Source organism: Ailuropoda melanoleuca, chromosome 14 (assembly GCF_002007445.2).
Source record: "Ailuropoda melanoleuca isolate Jingjing chromosome 14, ASM200744v2, whole genome shotgun sequence".
NCBI lineage: Eukaryota > Metazoa > Chordata > Mammalia > Carnivora > Ursidae > Ailuropoda > Ailuropoda melanoleuca.
Genome location: NC_048231.1, coordinates 87719830 through 87727774, shown reverse-complemented (window position 1 = coordinate 87727774; position 7945 = coordinate 87719830). Strand labels below are relative to the sequence as shown.

Here is a 7945-nt window from a genome sequence, read left to right as displayed (position 1 = left end):
ATGACTGATCCCTGAGAACTCCATGCCCACCCAGCACCTCTGATACAAGGCCCTGGGGACAAACAGGTTGTCAAGCCTTCTCCAGCGGAGGGCGCATCGTACGTGGAAAGTAGCAAGCTTGCCAGATTAGCTCAGGGCTTCAGTTAGAGCTACCAACTTCTCAGGGACCAGGGAAGGAGGGACATGGTCTGGGGGAGGAGCGAGAGCACGTGCTCCTGTCCATCACTTCCGTGTCTGAGAAGCAACTGAGCTTCCAACAGGAGAGAGGAACCTCAAGGGTGGCCAGTCCCTGATCAGCCCTGTCCCGATGAAACCGTGGTTTCTGCAGAAGAAGCCAGCCAGATGAAAGGGCATTGCCCACTGCTTCCCACTAACATCTTTGCTGCTGACCAAAGAGGGAGTGACCAGGAAAAGGCAACTGTCTTCTGCTTTCCTCCTTCTTTCCTTCTTTTCCCTCCCCTCTCTTGCAATAGCCTTGCATTCTTACTCAGACATTTATTGAGTAAACCTATGTGCCAGGCATGGTGCAAGGGGCTGGGTAGACTAACAGATACCATGCAATAAACAGAGGTGCATATGCAGTGTGACGGGGACTTAGACTGGGTAACCAATTCTGAGCAAGTTAATTGGGCCTTACTGGGAAAATTTCCACCTAGAAAGGGGTAGTTTCATCCAAATGGTGGGAACACATGCTCCAAGCCTCAGACAATTGAACAGGCATGGACTGATCAGTAGTCCAGATTCCTTTGGTAGTAAATAACAGGATTCCACTTAAGCCATCTGGGATTTTTTTTTAACAAGTGGAGATTTATTATTGGGACATAGTAGAGAGGGCATGAGTATTTATCGCTTCAAAAATATCTCTTAGATCTGCCTCGACCTTCACCTTCACTGCCTGAACTTAATCCAAAGGGCAGGCTATCCCGTGGAACCCCTGGAGAGGCCTCTTCCTACCTTTGTTCTTTTTTTTTTTTTTTTTAAAGATTTTATTTATTTATTTATTTGACAGAGATAGAGACAGCCAGCAAGAGAGGGAACACGCAGGGGGAATGGGAGAGGAAGAAGCAGGCTCATAGCAGAGGAGCCCGATGTGGGGCTCGATCCCATAATGCCGGGATCACGCCCTGAGCCGAAGGCAGACGCTTAACCGCTGTGCCACCCAGGCGCCCCCTACCTTTGTACTTACCCCATTCTAAAGACTGCTCCATTCGGCAGCCTCTAGGGTTCTTTTAAATTGCAAATTAGATCTCAATGCTTCGCTCAGATCACTGACTTCCCAGGGCACAGAGAACACAATCCAAATCCAAGATGGCCCGCAAAACCTTGATTCGTGGCTATCCGGTGCCACTGTCCTGTCCACTCTCTACTGGACCAAACCCTTTCCAATCTCAAAATCTACAACCCCGCTCCTCTTCGTCTCATCCTTCAAGTCTGAGTGTAAATGCCACTTTCCAGACTTTTCTGCCTCTCCAGAACCCCCAGTCTAAATCAAGCCATGCCTCTCATCTTCTCTCACGAAGCACTGTACTTTCCTAGAACGTATCGTCCTTGCGATCACATATATTTATGTTAGTCTGTGTAATGTCCGTCTTTTCTGCTTGCCTGTAAGCTCCCTGAGGGCATTAAATGGAAATCTATGGCAAAGAATCAGGGAAGTGTTTCTTTTGTCATTGTTTCTCAGTCCATTTACAGACTGATTTTTCCCATTTTCACAGTTTCCCACATGTTTTGCGGCGTTCAGGTTTTTGTGGAGAGAGGGTCAGATCATGAACAACTTCATTGTTTGGTTACATGTATTTATTAAAACTATAAATGCGGGGCCTGCCGAACAGTCCACATCTATAAGAAGAAGACATAAAAATTAATTAGAAGCAAATGAGTCAATTACTTGTTAATTCAGTTTTCTCTAGATGTTTCTGGAATGTGTATCTTTGGGAAGAGAAGGCAGGTTTTTACTTCAGTATACATTTGCTTTGCAATCCACAAATATTTTTTAAAAAGATTTTATTTATTTATTTTGACAGAGAGAGAGAGCGAGCACGGGGAGGGGCAAAAGGAGATGGAGAGGGAATCTCAAGCCGACTCTGCACTGAGTGTGGAGCCCAACACAGGGCTCAATCGCATGACCCTGAGATCAGGACCTGAGCTAAAATCAAGAGTTGGACTCTTAACTGACTGAGCCACCCAGGCGCCCCAGCAATCCATAAACATTTTAAAAAGTGAAGAAATAGGGGTGCCTGGATGGCTCAGTTGGTAAAGTGACAGACTCTTGGTTTTGGCTCGGGTCATAATCTCAGAGTCGTGAGATTGAGCCTTGCCTCAGGCTCTGCTCTCAGTGGGGAGTCTGCTTAAGACTCTCTCCCTCTCCCTCTTCCCCTCCCCCATGCATGTTCACTTTCTCTCTCAAATAAATAAGTAAATCTTTAAAAAAAAAAAAAGCGAAACAAATTTCACAAGCCTGTGATCATCAAGGTCTTGACTTTGACCGTGATCATGTCTCTACTGTTTTTCCCTTCAGGCTGGTTTGTCGTAGTTCCTTCTAGGGACATCTCCCCTGATGGTCATTTCATTGATTAGTATCTGCAATTGAATTGATAGGAAGGATAAAATTAATGCAAAACCTTTTGGAAATTCTACCTCCCAAGCCTCGTAAACAGATGTGGTAGCTTCCTAAATAGAATACTCGGGTGTGTTGACAGCTAAGAGTGCGGGCTCGACAGTTGGAAGGCTGGTGTTCAACTGTTAACAACTGTAGCACCTGGGGAAGTCAGAGGACCCTGTAAACTGGGACCAATGATAAGATCTACCGCACAGGCTAATTGACAATTAAGTGAGTTTAAACATGCAAGGTGTTTACAGCAGTGCCTAGCACGTAACTAATCATTCAATAGAAGATTCTTTCTCTCTGTTCTCTTTTATTTCTTAGTTTTCAAACTCTACCAGATTTTACAGTTCTCTCCCAACTCAGCTAAGTGAAAACAAGTAAGTATATGTTTTCAGACTATAGAAATACATATACAATCAAGATGTAATTTCCTTGAAATTTGTCATTGCTGCCAAAAGTATTTTGATGCAAAGATTTTCATTAAAGTACCCTTGGAGGCACAGTTTTAAGTTTTATTTTAACTTTAATTGTTATATATGATAGAAACATTTCATGTGTATTATTAAAAATAACTGCAGAATACATATAATGGAATATTATTCTGCCTTAAAAAGGAAGGCAATTTTGCCACATGTTAACCATGGAGGAACATTGAGGATGCTATGCTCAGTGAACTAAGCCAGTTACAAAAGGACAAATAGCATCTCTACATGACATTGTAGAAGAGGAAAAATATTTTTCCCTCTAATCTTCCAAATTCCCAGCTGGGGGCCTGATAACAAAAGACAAATTGACAAGACAAAAGCATATCAATTTATTTAATATACGTTTTGTGTGACACAGGAACCATCATAAGGAGACGAGGACCCAAAGAAACCGTGAAACCTGAGTGTTTTTTAGACTAGCTTTGATGAGGATGGAGAGTCGTGGAAAAATGTGAAAGGACAACGGGGTAGGTGGGAGCTAATTGGAGGGAACTGGGGAAGCTGCAATGCCTGCTTGTTCAGATTCTTTTTGGTGTCCCTCTGTCTTGGAGGTCAGGATGCTCCTTTCCTCCAGGTACAGAGAAGGCACCTCTCACATGAGTGTCTATAACGTAGTCCAGGGGAAGGTCAGAGAGTCCTTCCTGCACCTGCTGTTTCTCAAATTCCTTCAGCTTAAAATACTCAATATGCCAAGGAGCTTTATTTTCAGTATGTTCAGTTCAGTATGTCCTGAACTCTGTCAAGTACTACGAGTAGTCACATTCATAGACACAGAAAGTAGAATGGTGGTTTCCAGGGGCCGTGGCGAAAGAGAAACGGGGAGTCGTTAAATGCATACAGAGTTTCAGTTTGGGCAGATGAGAAGGTTCTGAGGTGGATGATGGTGCTGGTGGCACCTTAGCGGCTGTGTACTTAATGCCCCCGAACTATGCACTTCAAATGGCTAACATGGTAAATTTTATGTATGTTCTATCATAGTTTAATTTTTTTTTTAAGAGAGAGAGAGAGAGAGAGCATGCACACAAGCTTGGGGGAGGGGCAGAGGATGGGGGAGAGAGAATCTTAAGCAGGCTCCATGCCTAGTGTGGAGCCCAATGAGGGACTTGATCTCACAACCCTGAGATCATGACCTGAGCTAAAATCCAGAGTCGGACACTTAACCAACTGAGCCACCCAGGTGCCCCATAGTTTAAATTAAAATATATATATATATTATAGTAAAGTAAATTAAGTAAAAAATCAAAGTCTCCTTTAATTTGCTCCCTCCATTCCTTAAATTTCATTAGTCTCACTTGCAAGGAATAATTCCTGTATCAGTTTGCTTTCTTTATTTAATTAATGTTAATATATCTTGGAGCTTTTAAAAATGGTTCTAAATAGTCTGTATTCTACATAAAGCATAATATTCTTAAATTAGTTTTTTTTTTTTGTTTTAATCCCAGTGAACATACAGTGTTATATTGGTTTCAGGTGTACAATATGGTGGGTAATTCAGAACATCCATGCATCACCTGAGGCTCATTAAGGTAAGTGTATCTTAACCCCATCCCCCCACCCACCTTCCCTCTGGTAACCATCAGTTTGTTCTCTATCATTAAGAGTCTGTTTCTTGAATTGTCTCTCTCTCTCTCTCTCTCTTTTCCCCCTTTGCTCATTTGTTTTGTTTCTTAAATTCCACATATGCGTGAAATCATTTGGTACTTGTCTTTCTCTGACTGGCTTACTTTGCTTAGCATAATACTCTAGCTCCATCCGTGTCTTTGCAAATGGCAAGATTTCATTCTTTTTTATAGCTGAGTAGTACCCCATTGTATCTACATGCCATATCTTCCTTATCCATTCATCTGTCAGTGCACAGTCGGGCTGCTTCCGTCATTTGTAAATAACGCTGCAATTAACAGAGGGGTGCGTGTATCTCTTACATAGAGCATCATTTCTTTAACCATTTATTTCACTTTGGATGGGCATTGAGATTATTTCTAATTTTCCATCATTGCAAAATACCATTGCAAAAATAGCTTTGTGATGAATCTCTGATCAAGGGTGTCATTTTTCTGTCGTATGGATTCCTAGCAGTTGAATTGCTGGATCAAAAGCTGAACACATTTCAAACTAGGAAAGGTGAGGCAAAAATGTCCTTAAAAAGGCTATCCCTTTGTAACCACACTATATGAGTGAGCCCATGTCTGACAACACTGGGTGTTTTTTTGGTTTCGTTTTGGTTTTTTAAAATATTTTATTTATTTATTTGACAGAGAGACAGCCAGCGAGAGATGGAGCACAAGCAGGGGGAGTAGGAGAGGAAGAAGTAGCCTCCCAGTGGAGCAGGGAGCCTGATGCGGGGCTTGATCCCAGGACCCTGGGATCACGCCCTGAGCTGAAGGCAGGCGCTTAATGACTGAGCCACCCAGGCGCCCCAACATTGGGTGTTTTTAATCTTCAACATTTTTGTCGATCTGATGGGTGGAAATAGTATAATTGTTCTTCTAATTATAAAGTCACTCAATACTAGTGTAGTGATCATATTTTCAAGTATTTATTAGATTTACCTTTTTCTGGTATTTTGTCTGTTTTTTGTTTTTTCCCTATTGCTTGCCTCTTCCTTATTAATTTATAATAATTCTTTATATATTAAGGATGCAAAGTATTTGTCTATTATTATAGGATTCACATATATTTTCTTCTAATCTGCTGCTATGTTAACTTTGCTTATCAAGTTTTCTGTTTAAAAATTTATATTGGGTGGCAGAGTCAAATCTGTCAGTGATCTGGGTATTGTATTTTTTTAAGAATTCTTCATTGTCCCTTTATAATTTATATAGTTCATTTTAATGATATTTACATATTTTATTAACTTGTATATTTGCATATATATGAGATAGTCTCCAATAGCTGTGTAATTCCTTCAATTTCACTCTTTAGTGTGATGCTTTGAATTTGATCTTACCACGTGCTCAGAAAAGGATCTTTCAGAATAGTCTTTAATTTAGACTTTTCTCCATTTAGGATCTGTGTCTGCATCCGCCCCATCCCCCAGTGTCTATTTAACTCAGTACCTGTTGAAATAACCTTCTGTGGCATGTTCATTTCTTCTCTTTCTACTTGAGGGTGTGTTTGTGCTTTTTGTGTTTTTTTTTATTTTTAGAAATCATTCAGGGGGGAAAAAAAGGGGCCGCATTATCCTAGCAGATATCAGAAGAACAAAGTGTTTCTAAAAACAGCCCTTGCACTGGTGACTGCTTTGTGAAGAAATTTCATAACCAAAGGCCCGTTAACGGGACTGATTATTTAAGACAACTGTGGTTCCTGTGTCGATTTTTCGTGCAATGTGTGAACCACACTACTAATTTACTCTTTGACCAAATGCTCCTGTTCCGTAATATGCTGTACTCCCCTAAAGCTTGGGAAAACAGCTTTAAGCTTCTCACTTCTTTAGTAAAGAACTTCTCAGTTGATTTCAAGTGAAATGCCAACAGTCTCACTTTTTTTCAAACACACTTCACAGCCATGGCTGTATATCCACTTTAAAAGTGTATGTTTTGTGGGTGGGGGTGCGGTGTGCTTTGAGCAGTTGTCAGATGTTTTATTTTTGGAAAATTCCAAATAACATTTTGGAAGATAATTAAGGGTTGCTCAAGTTTCCTGCAGAATAATAAAAAAAAGGTATATTTTACCTCCTTTGTGCATTTTTGCACTCAATACTTCATTTGTCACCTCCTCCTCTATTTTATAAATCTTTTAATTAATGGTGTTTATTCTCCTCTCAGTCTGGTCTGAGTCGTGTTTTTATGATCATATTATTAGGAAGTGATAACATGTGTGGATTTTTTTCTGTATCTGGGCTTGCCAATCACTATGGAAACAAGCAAATATTTACATAGCCCAGATACTGATTAATACCTACCGGTTATTTTGACATTATAAAGTTACTGTTTGAATGTAAAGAATTTCTCCTCAATAGTAACGTGGTCTATTCTAATTTATTTACATCTGCAATTTCCCCATCAGATATTAATCCAGTAACTATTGCTCCATCAAATTAAAACCATTTCTGAAAGAGTCGGTTTGTTGTTTTCTGGGGTTTTGTTGTTGTTGTTGTTGTTGTTGTTTGTTGTTGCTGTTGTTTGCCAAAGAATGACTCAAAATCAAGCTCTAGATGTTCAAAAATGGTTGTTTTAAATTATTTACAGGGACAAGTTCTGTAAAGCAAAAAAACTCACCTGACATGAGTCATACAGATATGTCACCTAAGATAATATCAGTACTATACTAAGGACAAGATGGTGAAGGTCAAAAGGAGGCTTTAAGGATATATTTTATTAAGACTCTAAAGAACATTTATCTAGAAATGTAAGCCCTGGAATTCAGCCCCCTGAGGGCACTTCGTAATTCCCTCCGAGGACCGAGGACCAAATTATCTCACTCTCTACTCTTTCTTCCTTTAGGTTGCCTTCTTTTCCTAGGGCAGATCTCTTCGAGTTATTTTATTTATTTTTAGTTTTTGTTTTGTTTTGTTTTGGTTTTTTCTAGCTGAGGATCCAAAAAGTCGTAGTCCCTAAAGCAGAGGAGTGGTTCTTCAGAGCTGAGTGGCCGGCCATCAGCGTCCCCCAGAGGACTTGTTACGACATTCTGGGCTCTACTTCTCCGAATCAGCCCGTCTGGGTGTGGCCACAGAATCTGTGCTTCTAGCAAGTGCCCAGGTAGTACCGTGGGCCCAGCAGGCATCACATTTTAAGAAACCCTATCCCACAGTCTCATGTTTTTTCTTCTTGTTAACCAAGTTGAGAAGATTTTATAGACGTTGCGGAATGTTTTTAAACAGTCTTTAAAATGACTATGTAGTGTCTTTAGGAGT

General features: G+C 40.6%; 1 long non-coding RNA gene across 1 annotated transcript; it reads left to right on the top strand.

Annotated features, from left to right (window-relative positions):
* The first annotated feature begins 3958 nt into the window (after positions 1-3958).
* On the top strand, positions 3959-7735 carry LOC117796068. The gene is made up of 3 exons (XR_004620415.1): positions 3959-4041; positions 4561-4616; positions 7621-7735. It is a non-coding gene; the product is annotated as an uncharacterized LOC117796068 (long non-coding RNA).
* The last annotated feature ends 210 nt before the right edge of the window (positions 7736-7945 follow it).